The 14301-nt window shown below is 47.0% G+C and overlaps 1 protein-coding gene across 4 annotated transcripts in view; it reads right to left on the bottom strand.

The window, feature by feature from the left end:
• LOC138453803 (zinc finger protein 436-like) overlaps nucleotides 1–14301 on the bottom strand; it is an 867996-nt gene that overhangs the window by 261105 nt on the left and 592590 nt on the right. The gene's annotated exons all lie outside the window — the stretch shown is intronic.

The raw sequence follows: 14301 nt of genomic DNA, 5'->3' as shown, positions 1-14301 counted from the left end.
TGTGTAAAAAGGGGGGGAGTTGGGACCTCAGAGAATCCTAAAAAATAGGATGAGTTAGATGGACAATCTCATCATATGCTGCCTCACCCCCACTACCCGAAGACCCCTCACCAAGGTGATCCTCCCGCACTGGTCCAGGGTCTGGATCCGAAGGTGATGGCCATGCCCTGGCCGCCTGAGAGAGAGATCCCCAGGGACTAATGGGTGAGCCACCCTATGATTTCTCACAGCTGCTTTCACTTTATAAAGGAACTGTCTACTGGCTTGGGCAATGCATGTTCTGTTCATGACTCCAGCAGCTTGTACAAATATTAAGAATTTGTTCTGAATGTTACAAGAGTCATTTTAACTACAGAAACAAATTTAGGTATACGGGATCGCTCTTTCATGATAAACTTCAACTTCTAACTTGTGTTTCCTTTTATACAGGCAGCTTTCTGCTTGATCAAGGATCGGGAAACACAGTTTCTCATACGCAACCTTTCTGTGATGTGAAATGTTCTTGTAACACTTTGGGAAAGTCAATAATTACATCTTGACCAATTACTGATAACGTTCTCCCGCTTAATAGGAGGCATGTGACATCACAGTAATGGTTTTAAAGGCAACAATGAGAAAATACAGATTTTCTTCTTATGCAAGTACTTTAATTTGTGCTGAAAATGCGTGATACAAATTCACTTTGTTATAGAAGACTTCCCACGAATGCAAACAACTTCACTCGCTCCAACTTCTATGCAAGTGTGAATTCAGCAGGCAACAGTTACTGGCAAGGTAATTCTTGTGCTTTGTTGTACGGAGCTTCACTCACCGGCTCGAAAGTCAAAACGTTTGCAGGTGACTTCCACTTCCTGACTTTCTTGCTTCTGCTACTGCTACTTCAGGCACACTTGGGACCCATACTCCTCTGCTGCACGGGTGTCTCAGATCCGGCCTCGACAATGGAGAGTCTTCTTTCTTCTTTTCTCCAGCTTCCCTTCTCTTGCTTCTGCAGAAAGGCCTCGGGTGGATGTACGACTTGAGCTCTGCATTCACAGCAATTAGGCACATATGGAAAGACTGCTAGTTTCTCCCAGTCTCTTCCAATGCAGCCACAGCAACGTAGGGTTTGTGAGCACAGGACCAACTCAGAGCCTGCAGGTGAAATCTGCTCTTCCTTCGATTTGGCGTCCCTTCAATGGTCACACTTTCTAGTGAACTGCGAGCCTTGTGCTCCGCTACTGCTGCCGACCATCAAGCTCCTGCTCCAGCTTCTCTCTGCTGCTCCTTTCTGCAGCAGCCTTTTGAGCCCCTCAGGTGGTTTAACTGGCTTTAGGTACAGTCCCTTGGAGTTAATTGCCTGACTCTGTGAAAGGCTTCTAGGCCTGCCTGCCTGTCCTTTAGCTCTACATGCCTCTTCAGCCCTCTTCATCACAGTCCCTGAGGGATTCTGGGACATGTAGTCCTTTTTTAAGGAAATTAGGGTTTTCTTCATCCTTATTATTTCTAACAGTGTTTTTCTACCTCCCATGATGTTATTAAGAGAGGGATTATAGGGTGTAACCCTTTTAGAGACAGATGGTCCAGAAAAGGCTGTATCTTCATCATTCTTTTTGTCATTGGGGAGGATATATGATTTTACGGTTATGAAAGACCTGTTCTTTGAAGACAACACTTTGTTGGATCACACCCTTGGAGTTCACCCTGGCGTTTTTAACAGGAGTTTGAGATATATCAAAATGACATTCCTCCGGTAACTCAGTGGTTAAACTATCCTTCCACAATGCACCACCCCCAGGATTGGGATCGGGAAATGTCTGCCCTCTCCTGGCTACCTAGGCAGAGACTTTAGGCAGGGTTTTAGCAGGGGATCCACAGAATTCTCCACACAGGTCAGAGATGCTCTTTGTCCCTGCCAGAGCTCCCTCTCATCTCTTCCTCTGCCTATCCAGTTCCCATCTGATACTCACCCCTATTCTTTTTCAGCTAGACACCTTGGCATCATCTATGACTCTTATCACACCTCATCTACTTTCATCTCCTAATCTGGAAAAGCCACTCCCTCACCCCCTAAATATTTGCAAAAGCAGGCACCTCCTTCCTTTCAATACTGCAAAGCATCTCTTAACCTCTATTCTCTTCTCTAAACTGGACTACTGTGTCAGTATCTGCTTTGGTCTCCCCAACTATGCTTTCTGTCCTCTCTGCAAGACCATTAACTTCACTATCAGATCTCTCTTTGAACTCCCTCACTTCACACCTACTTTCTCGTGCCGTCACCAGGCTAGATGGCTGACAATGCAAAACAGGGCCAGATTTAAATTTCTTCTCCTGGTTTGCAAATCTAACCACTGTAAGGTACCACTGTATCTATCCTCCTCTATCCAACTGTACAAGCCATCTTGTAATCTTCGCTTTGCCTCCTTGACTACCCTTGTAGATCCTCGCCATCCCTGTGCTTCCTTTTGCTTCCGCTCTTTCTCTCTTCTTGCACTGCTTGAATGGAATTCTCTCCCCCCTGACATCCAAGAAACAGTCCACACGGATTTATTCAAAACCAAATTAAAAGCCTACCTCCTCACCTCTAAGTTACCCTCTTAACCTATCTCTCATCTTGCTAACATTTTTCCCTCGCCTCTAACCTGCCTCTTCCCCTAACGTCCTCTGCCTCCACTCTAGCACTTCACCCATCATGGTCACATCGAAGCACAGCTGGCTGCACCGCCTACCCGCACTTAAAAATGTCCAATGTTGGTTGTCCTTAATCTATGCATGTCCACTTATGTATTGTCCCTGGTGACTGTTCCATTTACTCCCCTCCAGGTCAGAATGTCCCTCAAACTCACCCCATTGTAAGAAATTCCCTGCTTCCAGTCAAATCTGATTTCTTATCTATTGTATGTTCTTTTGTGATCAAAGGAGCATTGTTCCTCTTGTATACAAATAAACAAAATAAATACATAAAATAAATGTTTCTCGAGAGAGAGAGGGTCAGTCTTCCTGAAGCCCAGAGAGGCTCTTAGTGTTTCCGACAACTTATCCACCTCTTGTATGGTAGGACTTAAGGCCTACTCCAGGACCCCTTGGGCAACAGCCTCCGCTTCCTTGACATTGTATGGAATCGTCCAGTGATTGTGTAGGACCGCCTCTATCTCCCCCGTGTAGTCTGGGTCTATTACTCTGGATACAATATCTAATGAATACCGCCAAGCTAACCCTGACTTGGCAGCCAGCCTAATACAAGTCCAAGCAGAGGGGACACGCTGATCCCAGTGGGATTCAGGCACTTTTCATTTTGGGAAATTTGAATATATTCAGTACTAAAAAGGTCAAACCCTATCGACTGATGGGTGGTTTGAATAGGGAGATTAGCACTAGGGCGTGAACACTGGACTAGCATGGATCCCATTCCCATTCATATGTAACGAACCAGAAATAAGACACTGACCAGAGGACATTACTTAATTCTACTTTTACTTTATTTAAATAAGAAGATAAAGCCTCACTTGCCCTACTGCTATAAGGGGATTCCCTTCCTCAGAAACTAAAAATAAGGTGCTCCTTAGAATGTCACACTAACCAAAATCAGTCCTAACCTGTCCAACTATCTGGCTCTACTACTAGAATAAAAAGAAACAAAACAAAGAAACAGGCTTTCACCCTGGGGTTTGTCAACACCTCCTAGTTGACCTCCTCTTCTTTTCAGACAATTTTCAAAATAAATGTTCTTCCCAGGACACGGTCCCATGCCTGGGTTCCCACCGCAGTTCTCACAAAGAAAAATCCAGATCTCTCTCAGTTCCTCTGTAGGGTATGCTTGGGCTCTCTAGCAGCTGGACTCTCATCGTAGTTTCCTGCCAAAGATTGCATCCCTTTCTCCGGTTTGGACTTGGGCATTCGATTCTCTTGACTTTCTCTACTTTCCTTTGTATCACTTGTGATTCCCTTCTCTTCATTACGACTGGTCCCGGGCTATTTAGTGTGTAAAGGATTCAGGGCTTGGATCTCCCCCTCGTAACAAACAACCGCCTGCTTCTCTTCTTCCTGGATCGCTCGCGTACATGCTTTCTCACAGCGCTTCTGTCCCGGGAGGGTTAGTGATGCTGGTGTCAGCGGCATTTGTCTCTGCCTGCTGTATGGTTGTTGCAGCCTTCTTGGGGCCGCGCCGGTCTTCATGGCTCTCTCTCTTTCTCAGACTCTCAGCATGGGGGCTGAGGAGCTTTTGCCCCAGACATTCCTGGATTCAGCAAAGTTCTGCGGGCTACAAGCCCACCGCAACCTTCCCGTTGTCTCTCCTCCCGTCTCCCTGCGTTCCGTACTCCTGTAGGAGCGTCTGCTGTGAGCAGCTCCTCCCCTGCCGTTCAGCCTTACATCAGGGAATCTCCTCCTCCAACTAAGGACTTCAGTGGTCTTATAGGAGTCTATGTACCGAGAGGGAACGTGTTTCTGATTATTGGGTACTGTGAGAAACCTGAAGGTGTCTCCCTAGCTAGTCCCCGTGGATCTGCCATCCATGTGGCCAGGACACGGCCATCGCTATTGGATCCAGTTCCTGGGGGTGGACCAGTGAGGGAGGATCACCTGTATGGGGGTCCTTAGGGAGTGGGACACAGATGGGCAAGACGTGGTATCCCCCTTCTTTCAACACCTTTTCCTCATCCTACCACGTAGGATGTTCAAAAACACTGCCCCCACCCCCTTTTCCAACACAAACACTTTCGCACAACATGAAAGACAATGACCTAACACCAGAGCCCTTTACCTGACATGTCCCAATACATGGTGCAAAAGAGGATAATGGTCCGCACACCTTTTTAAAGCGAGAAAAATGAGGAATGTTAAGGATACTCAATGTGGTTCAATAGGTGCAGGGGAGAATAATGCAACTCTGGCACAAAAAGGCGCCAAATATATAATGACAAAACTATAAAGTCTCACTGCTTGGTGGACACTCCCGTCCCCTGTACCCCTTGCCTACTGATAATATAATCAGTCAGTAGTTAAATAGACGTGATGTTGTTTGGATTAAATAACTGATAACAATGTTTACCATATCTCACTTAACATTCATATTAATTGCAAAAATATATAATTTATTAATAGTACATAAAGAATTTCTTAGTCTAAATGGTACATGTCACATAAAGAGCTTGATGCGTTTTGGGAGTTGATCTCCCTTTTTCAAGAGCAAAATTTCTTTCATCAAGTACAAAGGTTCATTAGGCGTACAATTGAAATGTAATCTCCTAGCTTCATGCTTCAAGTTATCTACAAAAGTAAAAAGTGAGAAAATCCTCATCACTATTAGTCTTATGAATATTGGGATTGTTCCATGTACATGCGCTGGTATTTGCAAAATAGGTATTATGACATATCAGTACTAAACAACATGTGTGAATTTTGATATCAGTATTTATTCCATGTTCATGAGTATGCAGAAACAAAAACTATGTGACAGGTGTTTCGACCACATCGTTTTTTTTCAAGGCAAAATATTGGATCCCTGATCAAGATATTACATCAACATTAACAATAATATATGTAGATGACAATGCAAATGAACAAACTCCGCCTCAGGCAACTCAAATCGAGCATGATTTGTAAATTGCCATGTACCAAGCTAGGTTTAAGTAGTGACCATGACCTGCATGTCTAAATGTATGTCATAGTAAACATAGCAGATGACAAAGTGCATCATTTTCTATTGACAGCTGTTCTTATCTTTCACCAGTTTCCGCTGGTTCTCATATATTCTTTTTGGTTTGTTTCTCCCACTCCCCGCTCTTCTCTGTTCTCTTCCAACACCTATTGAATTTTGTAATGCAACATGGCCATACTTTTCATTTGGATATGAAATGGGTCATTCATTTTGATTTCTTCTTTTTTGTTCGTTTGCATTGTCATCTACATGTATTATTGTTAATAATGATGTAATTTCTTGATCTCAGATGTAATATTTTGCCTTAAAAAGACTGATGTGGTCGAAACACGTGTCAGCATAGTTTTTGTTTCCTCTTCTCCGCATCCCCGCTCGTCGGACGCAGCATGTCCTGACTCCAATTTCAATTGCTACGCTTGGTTCGCGCTGGCACGGATCTCGCTGCTGAAGGTGGGTGCAGCTAAGGACCTCTGTTGCTCTTGGGACATGCTTTCAGACATTTTAATTGTTTTAGTGCAAAGCCTTTGAAAAAAAACTACAAAAGGTGTTTATTCACTTTATATTTGTGCCCCGAAGAACGCGCTGCACAGAAGTTTCATTAACAATCCAAAATTGCCTTTTGCCCACAATTGCTGCGCTCGATGCCACTTGGGGACTACCTCTTCAATCTTTCAGGGCTGATGTCAAAAATGGCCATGTTTGTGGTTGCTTGGTGAACTCACAGCGGGTGAGCTGCCATTGTCCCTGGGGTCCGTGATTGGTTGTGTGGTCCTACTATAAAGCCAATAGAGGACTAGCAGGCTAGCCGGGCCCATCACATTCAAATGGACCATTTCACCATTTGCTTCTCTTCTTCTCTGCATCCGCGCTCGTCGGACGCAACGTGTCCTGACTCCACTTTCAATTGCTACGCTTGGTGCGTTCTTCCCACGCTGGCACGGACCTTGCTGCTGAAGGTGGGTGCAGCTAAGGTCCACCGTTGCTCTTGGGACGTGCTTTCAGAAATTTTAATTGTGTTAGTGCAAAACTTTTGAAAATAAACTACAAAAGGGTGTTTATTCACTTTATTTATTTTTGCGCTGAAGACCGCGCTACACAGAAGTTTCATTAACAAACCGAAATTGCCATTGGCCCGCAATTGCTGTGCTGGATGCCCTGGGAATGGGAGGGAAGCCCACCTTTCAAGATACTTACACGCTTTATATTGTGCTGAACAGAACCTCTTATAAGTAAACTGAAATGTATTTGCAAATGATGGGACTTAGTCCCAAATATAATGTTTTTTAGCATGTGTTTACCAACATTATGCATTCTAAAATTGTTATGTCAGCACCCAGGCAGTACCGCGCCTGGTTAAACAGAAGCCAGCAACTGTGAACAATTGCTGTTTATAATTGCATTATCATGTGTTATAGTAGTATGCACGCTACACGCTGCAAAATTTGACTTTTACACTTGCTTGTTTGCACAGGTGGGATTGAGCCCAAGACTAAAAGTGCTTCATTTACAACAAGAACATTATTCTTTGTGTGAACCGTAATGACACATTAAAGGGTAAGAGATGATTTACATGTAACCCACTGGCAGTAATAAAGTAGGCAATCGCATTTAGTGACAGCAATGATACCGTAAACAGCACTTTGAATAAGATGAAATACAATTAGCAGGAGTTTCCTAACCTCCCTCCCTTCCACCTTTGTTCCGTTACAATGGCGCACATATATCTATTTTTATAAAAGTCTGGTTCCTTAGAATGCACGAGGTGTAATGTGGTTTTTGAATAATATATGGTATGGGACTAAACACTGACAAGATTTTTCTTTTCTTTTTTGTTTTTGAAATTGACATGGTTCTCCAGGGGTACATATCTCTATCTCTCCCTGGCTGTTCAACCAATACCTGGCACTTCTTGACCACTGCATTGCCGCACGCTGCCTCAACTTCCAGTGCTATGCGGATGACACTCAGCTCATTTTTAGGCTACCCTCAGCCACCTCTTCTCCCTCTCTCATATCTGACTGCCTGTCCGCCATCCTGGAGTGGTGTGCCGCCAATGATCTCTGCCTTAATGCCAGTAAGACCGAGATTCTCCTCATCAGCACACCCGCTCCCTCCTTTCCTGTCACTCTCTGGCTGGCCTCTCTTGGCCCTCTTCCTACCCCCACCTGTGAGGCTAAGAACCTTGGGATTATCTTTGACTCTACACTCTCCTTCTCTGCAAACATCTCTGACATCTCCAAAAAGTCAAACTTTTTATTGCACCTCCTTAAAGGTAGTGTGCCTTTCCTCTTCTTCCCTCAAAAGCTCACTGTTTCCCAAGCTCTAGTTCTCTCCAGACTGGATTACTGTAACAGCCTCTTCCTAAATCTTCCAGCCTCAACCCTCTTCCCTTTGCAACTAATCAAGAACAGGACTGCAAGGCTTGTCCCTGGCCTCAAGACCTGGGATCGTATCTCTCCAGCCCTGAAATCCCTTCATTGGCTCCCAGCGGATGCAAGGATTACATTTAAATCCCTCTGCATTGTCCACAAGCCTTTCTATGGCCTGGGTTCAAAATACCTTCAACTATCCCTCTGTAAATACCTCCCGTCTCGAGCCCTTCGCTCCTCTATTTCTAACTCCCTCAGGGTTAGTTGTTTTGCAAAGAAACGAGCTCGGGGTAGATCTCTATCTTCTGCTGGTGCCTCCCTTTGGAACAGCCTCCCGGCCACCCTGAAACAAGAGGAAAACCATCTCCAGTCCCGGAAACATCTCAAGACCTTCCTCTTTGCCTCTGCTTTTACCCCCTTCTCCCCTGTTGATCTGTTTCTTCTCTTGGCATTGTGCACCTGGCCACCCCCTGTCATTCGAGCCGAGGTACCTGCTCACCCTGTCACCCTCCTGCACTGCCTCCAGGCCACCCACTGCTCTAGGGTTCGGTATCTGTACCCATACAGTCCCCCTCCCACTTTTCTTCTGCACTTATCAGATATACCTTATCTGACCAACTTTCACCTGCCACTTGTTGGCTGCACTACCATGATTTATCGCCCTTATTTATTTATTTAATATTTAATCTGTTTCTCACCTCTGTTCCGCACTTTCCACTCCCCTCCTACATGCACTTTCCCCTTTGTTTCCCTTTTCCATGCCCCTGCGCTTTCTTAGATGTCACTGGGCCTAGTAAGATCACGGTTTTATTTTTATTTGAATTTTTTGTTCTCCCTTGTTCCCTTCCCTTTTGCCTGGTCGCACTCTGAAACACTTGTGTACGAGCACAATGTAAATAAAATATCATTTCATTTGCATACCCATAAACATGGAATAAATACTGATATCAAAATTCATACATGTGGTTCAGTACTGATATGTCATAATACCTATTTTGCAAATACCAGCGCATGGACATAGAACAATCCCAATATTCATTTTGCTACACTAGGCAGGGGTAGCCTAGAGGTCCATAGTCTGCAGCGGGTATTAAATTTGATACACCATCTGTCACTCAAGCCACAACGCCTGCATACCTGGGATCCCCAAATACACGTACCCTTTTTCAGTATTAGTCTAACGTTGAGATATCTTAATCACTTATCCTATTAATCAAGGGAATAATCACTTGTCGAGATGCCTGATTGGTTACTCTTGTCCACAGCGGATTGGGGCTAATGTAATTTTTCACCGCAATTTATTAGTGAAGATTCCTTGCGGTGAACAATTACATCCGCTATGGACAAGAGTAACCAATCAGGCATCTTACATAATGTAAACAACTGACGTCAGTGAGTTCCTTCTGACTCACTGAACGTCATCCTTTTTATTTTATTTTTTAAATATTTTTTATTTTAATAACCAACACACCAAACATTACAACTTAGAGGACATTTCCATTCAAGTCTATTAAAATATAGTTATACAGCAAACATTACAGTCCTCCCCCTCCCTCCCCATTACCGCGAGCCCCTATTTCCGTGCTGCCCGCCAAAAAATCTCATTGTGCTCTCACATCTCCTGCTCGGAGTCCCCATCAGGACCCGCCTTGGGGGTGCCTGCTAGTGTAGACACCAGTTGCCTCCATTCGATGAAGGGTCCCACTTCTTCCTCCCCACCCCTACTGATTGCTTCGTACCAGACTGTCGTTTCAGCATCCGCCCATTTTAGGAGGTCCGTCCACCACGCCTCTATTCTGGGGCGCCGGGCGGCCTTCCAGCACATTGCGATTCTGCGTTTAGCTGGAATGTAGGCCAGGTCCTTCATTTTACTAACGTGCTTCAGTTTACGCGGTCTGGCCAACACCCCAAGCAAACATGCCCATACTGATTCCACCTCCAATGTGATCCCTTTCTCCACCAGGCGCAACTTGACCTCTGTCCAGAATCTGCCTACCACCGGGCAGGCCCAGAACATATGTATTAGCCCTGCTTCCGCCTCCCCACATCGTGGACACTTTTGCGCCGCTGAGTTCCCAAACTGGGCAATCCTACCGGGGGTCATATATGCCCTATGGGAGACATAGAGCTGTATCTGCTGAATCCTTGCATTGCGAGACACCTTCTTGTGGTACCTCTGAACTCTGTCCCATTGTCCATCTAGTAGGGGTTCTCCCACCTCATCCTCCCAATCCCGTCTCAATTACAACACTTCCTTACCCACCCTGGACATCAGTAACTCGTATATGCGGGACACTTCATGCCCTCCCTCCGAGATGTCACACATTGTCTTGATGGCCATATCTGGTTCCTTCGATAACTCTTCCACAGACCAACACCAGTCTAATAATTCTAGTATGGGTAATGTGTTGGCCTGCATGCACTCTGGTGTCATCCATCAGCCTACTGAAATCTAGTGCCTCGCCCTCTTGACATACATCCCCAAGGGTCACAAGTCCCGTAGATTCCCAGTATTTACGGACCGCCATTATCAATTGCGGGTCCTCTCTACATACCGCTACCAGTGGCACCTACGGGGAGCACGGATTCGGGATCCCAACCAGCTGCCACGTTTTGTTCCAGATTTCCCAGCCCAGCGTCAGGAGCCCTGCCCTTCCCTGCACCTTAGCTTTGGGTAACCACACCACCTCCCTCAAAAAATAAGGGGCCAGGTCCCTACACAGCAGCCTGGACTCAGCGGACTCTTCCTCGGACAGCCACCTGGACACGTACTGAAGTTGTCCTGCCAAATAATACAGCTCAAAGTTCGGTAAATTTATGCCCCCTTTGTCGCTCAGGTTTTGCAGCTTCCATAAAGCCACCCTGTTTCTGGTATTGTGCCAGATGAAGCCCCTACATAAACTATGGAGCATTCGAAAAAATCGTCTGGGGAGCATACATGGAATATTCACAAAGAAGTTCAACAGTCTCGGCAGGACCACCATTTTAAGCAGTGCCGCCCTACCCATCATGGCCAAGGGGAGACTAGACCAGAACCCAATACTATTCTTAATACCTGCTACTGCCGCCTCCGTGTTGTGTTTGTGTTCGTCCTCCACAGAGTGGTATATATCAATGCCTAGATACCTAAAGGTCCTGGTCCGCCAGGGTATCGGCAAGACCGGCAAGTCCTCCGCTCGGACCCTTCTATATCTTTCCAGAGGGAACAGGCTCGATTTCCTGGGGTTCACCGCTATGCCCGAGAGGGTGGCATAATGTTCCATTACCTCCAGAACAAATTGCAAGTTTTCCTCTGGGGAGCGCAGGTATAACAGGATGTCATCTGCATACAGCGAGGTGAGGTGCGTCCCTCCCTTTGTGGGGATGCCAATCTCCCCATACTGTTGTCTGAGGCAGATTGCCAGCGGTTCCAGAGGAAGGACATACAACATGGGCAACCATGGACAACCCTGTCTCGTGCCCCTGCTGAGCTGCCACTTGTCCAAGATCATGGCACCGGTTTTCACCCATATATTATCTTGGCCCACCTCAAATACCCCAGCCCCATGCCGTACTCCCTCAACGCCGCCAGCAGCCATGGCCATCTCACCGAATCAATAGCTTTAATAGCATCCAACGAGGCTATCGCCATTTCGCCCAGGTCTTTCTCAGTTTGCTCGATTATGTGGTGGAGTCTCCTGTGATTGTCCATTATATTCCTTACTGGTACATACCCTGTTTGGTCGGTGTGGACCAGTTTCCCTTTGACGCATTTAAGCCTGTTTGCTAACACAGCAGTGAGGATTTTACTATCCTGGTTAAGTATGGACATGGGTCGGTAAGATCCGCAGTCTGAGCCTGGTTTGCCCGGTTTCAGGAGTGAGATTATTACCGCCTCCCTCAGGGACATCGGCAGCTCCCCTTGTTCATATTCCTCGTTTAACAGGGCGAGCAGCGGGGGGGAGCACCTCCTGCTTGTATAATTTATAAAATTCACTCGGGAGCCCATCTGACCCTGGGGCCTTAAACATGGGTAGGTGCTGTACCACCATCTCTACTTCTTCAAGAGTGATTGGGGCGTCTAAGTCCTCCCGCTCCTGATCACTAAACTTGGGCAATCCTATATCCTCCAGGGTTTCCCGGGTCTCTCTTCCCATCTCCTCCCCCGTGTCCTCGTATAAGCGCCTGAAGAATCTGAGAAATCCCTCATTTACTCCTTCTTGGGTATCCCAGGTCTGGCATCTTCGTCCTTTATCTCCCTAATCACTGGGCGCGGCGTTTCGTTCTTGTAAAGCCTTGCTAGCAACCTACCCGGTTTATCACATCCCGTATGTTGCCTCTCAATGTACTTTTTGTAATTTAACTTACAGAGCCTGTCCCAATGCCCATTGCTAGCCTGCTGGAGTAGGGCCATCCTCGCTGTATCTTCCTGTGAGGTGCATCCCATCCGTATTATCTCTTCAAGCTCCCTCTCTGTCTCCTGTAGCTCCCGCTCTACGCCGCCTTGGAGCCCTCTAGACTTAGATATGGACCCGCCCCTCACTACTACTTTAAACACGTCCCATAAGGTGCCCTCCGACTGCACACTGCCAGTGTTAATATCGAAATATTCAGTTATGGCCTCCTTTAGGTCCTCTCGAAATCCCAAATCCTGCAAGGCCTCAGCTCTGAGTTTCCACGTAGGGATTCTCGCCCTGGGAGGCCGATGCCTCCACTCCACCACTAGGGGGGAGTGGTCCGAGAGCACCCTGGTCTTGTATTCCGAACCTATCATTTCCCAGGCCATGCCTGAGAACACAAACATGTAATCCAATCTGGTATACAAGTCATGGGGTGCCGAATAGTGCGAGTACTGCCTGTCCCCCGGGTGCAGCAACCTCCAAATATCATCTAGATCAAAATCCTGCAGTAGGGCCGTTAGTGTCTTCGCCGCGGTGGTTGGTCTCTCGAATTTCTTATCGGACCTGTCCATCTTGGTATCTATTGTACAGTTAAAGTCGCCTCCCCAGATGGAGCGCTGCCCATTAGGGGGCCAATTTTGTCATACAGGGCCCTGTAATAGGCCGCTGTGTCCTGATTGGGAGCATATGTATTCACGATGTTGACCTCCCTATTCTCCAACATCCCCGCACCACTAACATTCTCCCATCCGGGGCTGGCGTGGATTGGAGGACCTGGAAAGGTACATGAGGTGCTACCCATGTAGCCACCCCCCTTGCATATGCCGAGTATGTAGCTCCTGAGGTGGTTCCTCTCCACTTTCTCTTGACCACCTCTAATTTGTCCCTGGTAAGATGGGTTTCCTGTAGCAATGCTATATCGACTTTCAGCCTTCTCAGATACATCATCACTTTGTTCCTTTTCAGGTAGCTGTTGAGACCTCTTTCATTCCAGGTTACAATCCAGAGGCTATCCATAACTGTGTGAAAAATGTTCCGCCTCCCCCCACCGTTCCAGTCCCGGCCAGTATGAAATTGGGCTCGTTCCCCACCCTCCCCCAACTTGGGCTCTCCAACTGGCCCACTCCCCACCCCCCACTCAACTATTCCCCACTGCACACATCCCCTTCCCTCCCGCCCCCCAAACCTGCCCCAACTAATGCCCAGCTCCATCCCTGGATCTCAGGCTCCCCCGCTTTTGGTCCCACCTCGAAATACCGTGGTCGGGAACCTGGCAGGGTGTCACCAATATTAGGTGACCTAACTAATATACTAACTACTGGGGTCAAGAGTGCTTCCCACTCATCTCCTGATGATTACCGTGATACATTGTCCTCCTCTGATCTATTCTCCAGGTTGGTCACCTGCTGTCTCAGGACATGAATCTCTGACGCGTGCGAGGTCCGGGCAGTCGTGTTTATGGTCACTTCTTTCTCTAGTTCATCTGTGCGTTATGCCATTTTCCGCACGTCCAACCTGAGCAAGTTGACCTCCTCCTGCACTGCGCCAATTTTGAGCTCCAGCGCTGCCTTAAGCTCGGTGGTGACTGCCTCTACCTTGCTTTCCCACGATTCCTTAAGGTCTGCAATTGCCTCCAGGATCTGCCGGTCGACGCGTGTAGGAGTGATGTCCACTGGTAGATTCTTGTCTTTAGGTCTCGCCCCCTCCGCCTGTTGCGGGGTCTTGGTGAAATCTTCCATTGTAGGCTGCTTCATCTTGGATTTGAGCAGTTTGGACGCCGTCCTGCCGTCTGGCATTCCCGTGGTCACAAGCAAGGCCTACTGGCCCCTTGTCGCGGTGCCGCAAAACAAGTAGGCCCGCAGTCTCGCAGTCTCACCGGCCGGCCAGCCGTATGTTGGGGGGCCCACTATTGGCC

Source organism: Ambystoma mexicanum, chromosome 4p, assembly GCF_040938575.1.
Source record: "Ambystoma mexicanum isolate Mex_15411 chromosome 4p, UKY_AmexF1_1, whole genome shotgun sequence".
NCBI classification, from domain to species: Eukaryota; Metazoa; Chordata; class Amphibia; order Caudata; family Ambystomatidae; genus Ambystoma; species Ambystoma mexicanum.
This window is presented reverse-complemented; position numbering and strand designations above follow the sequence as displayed.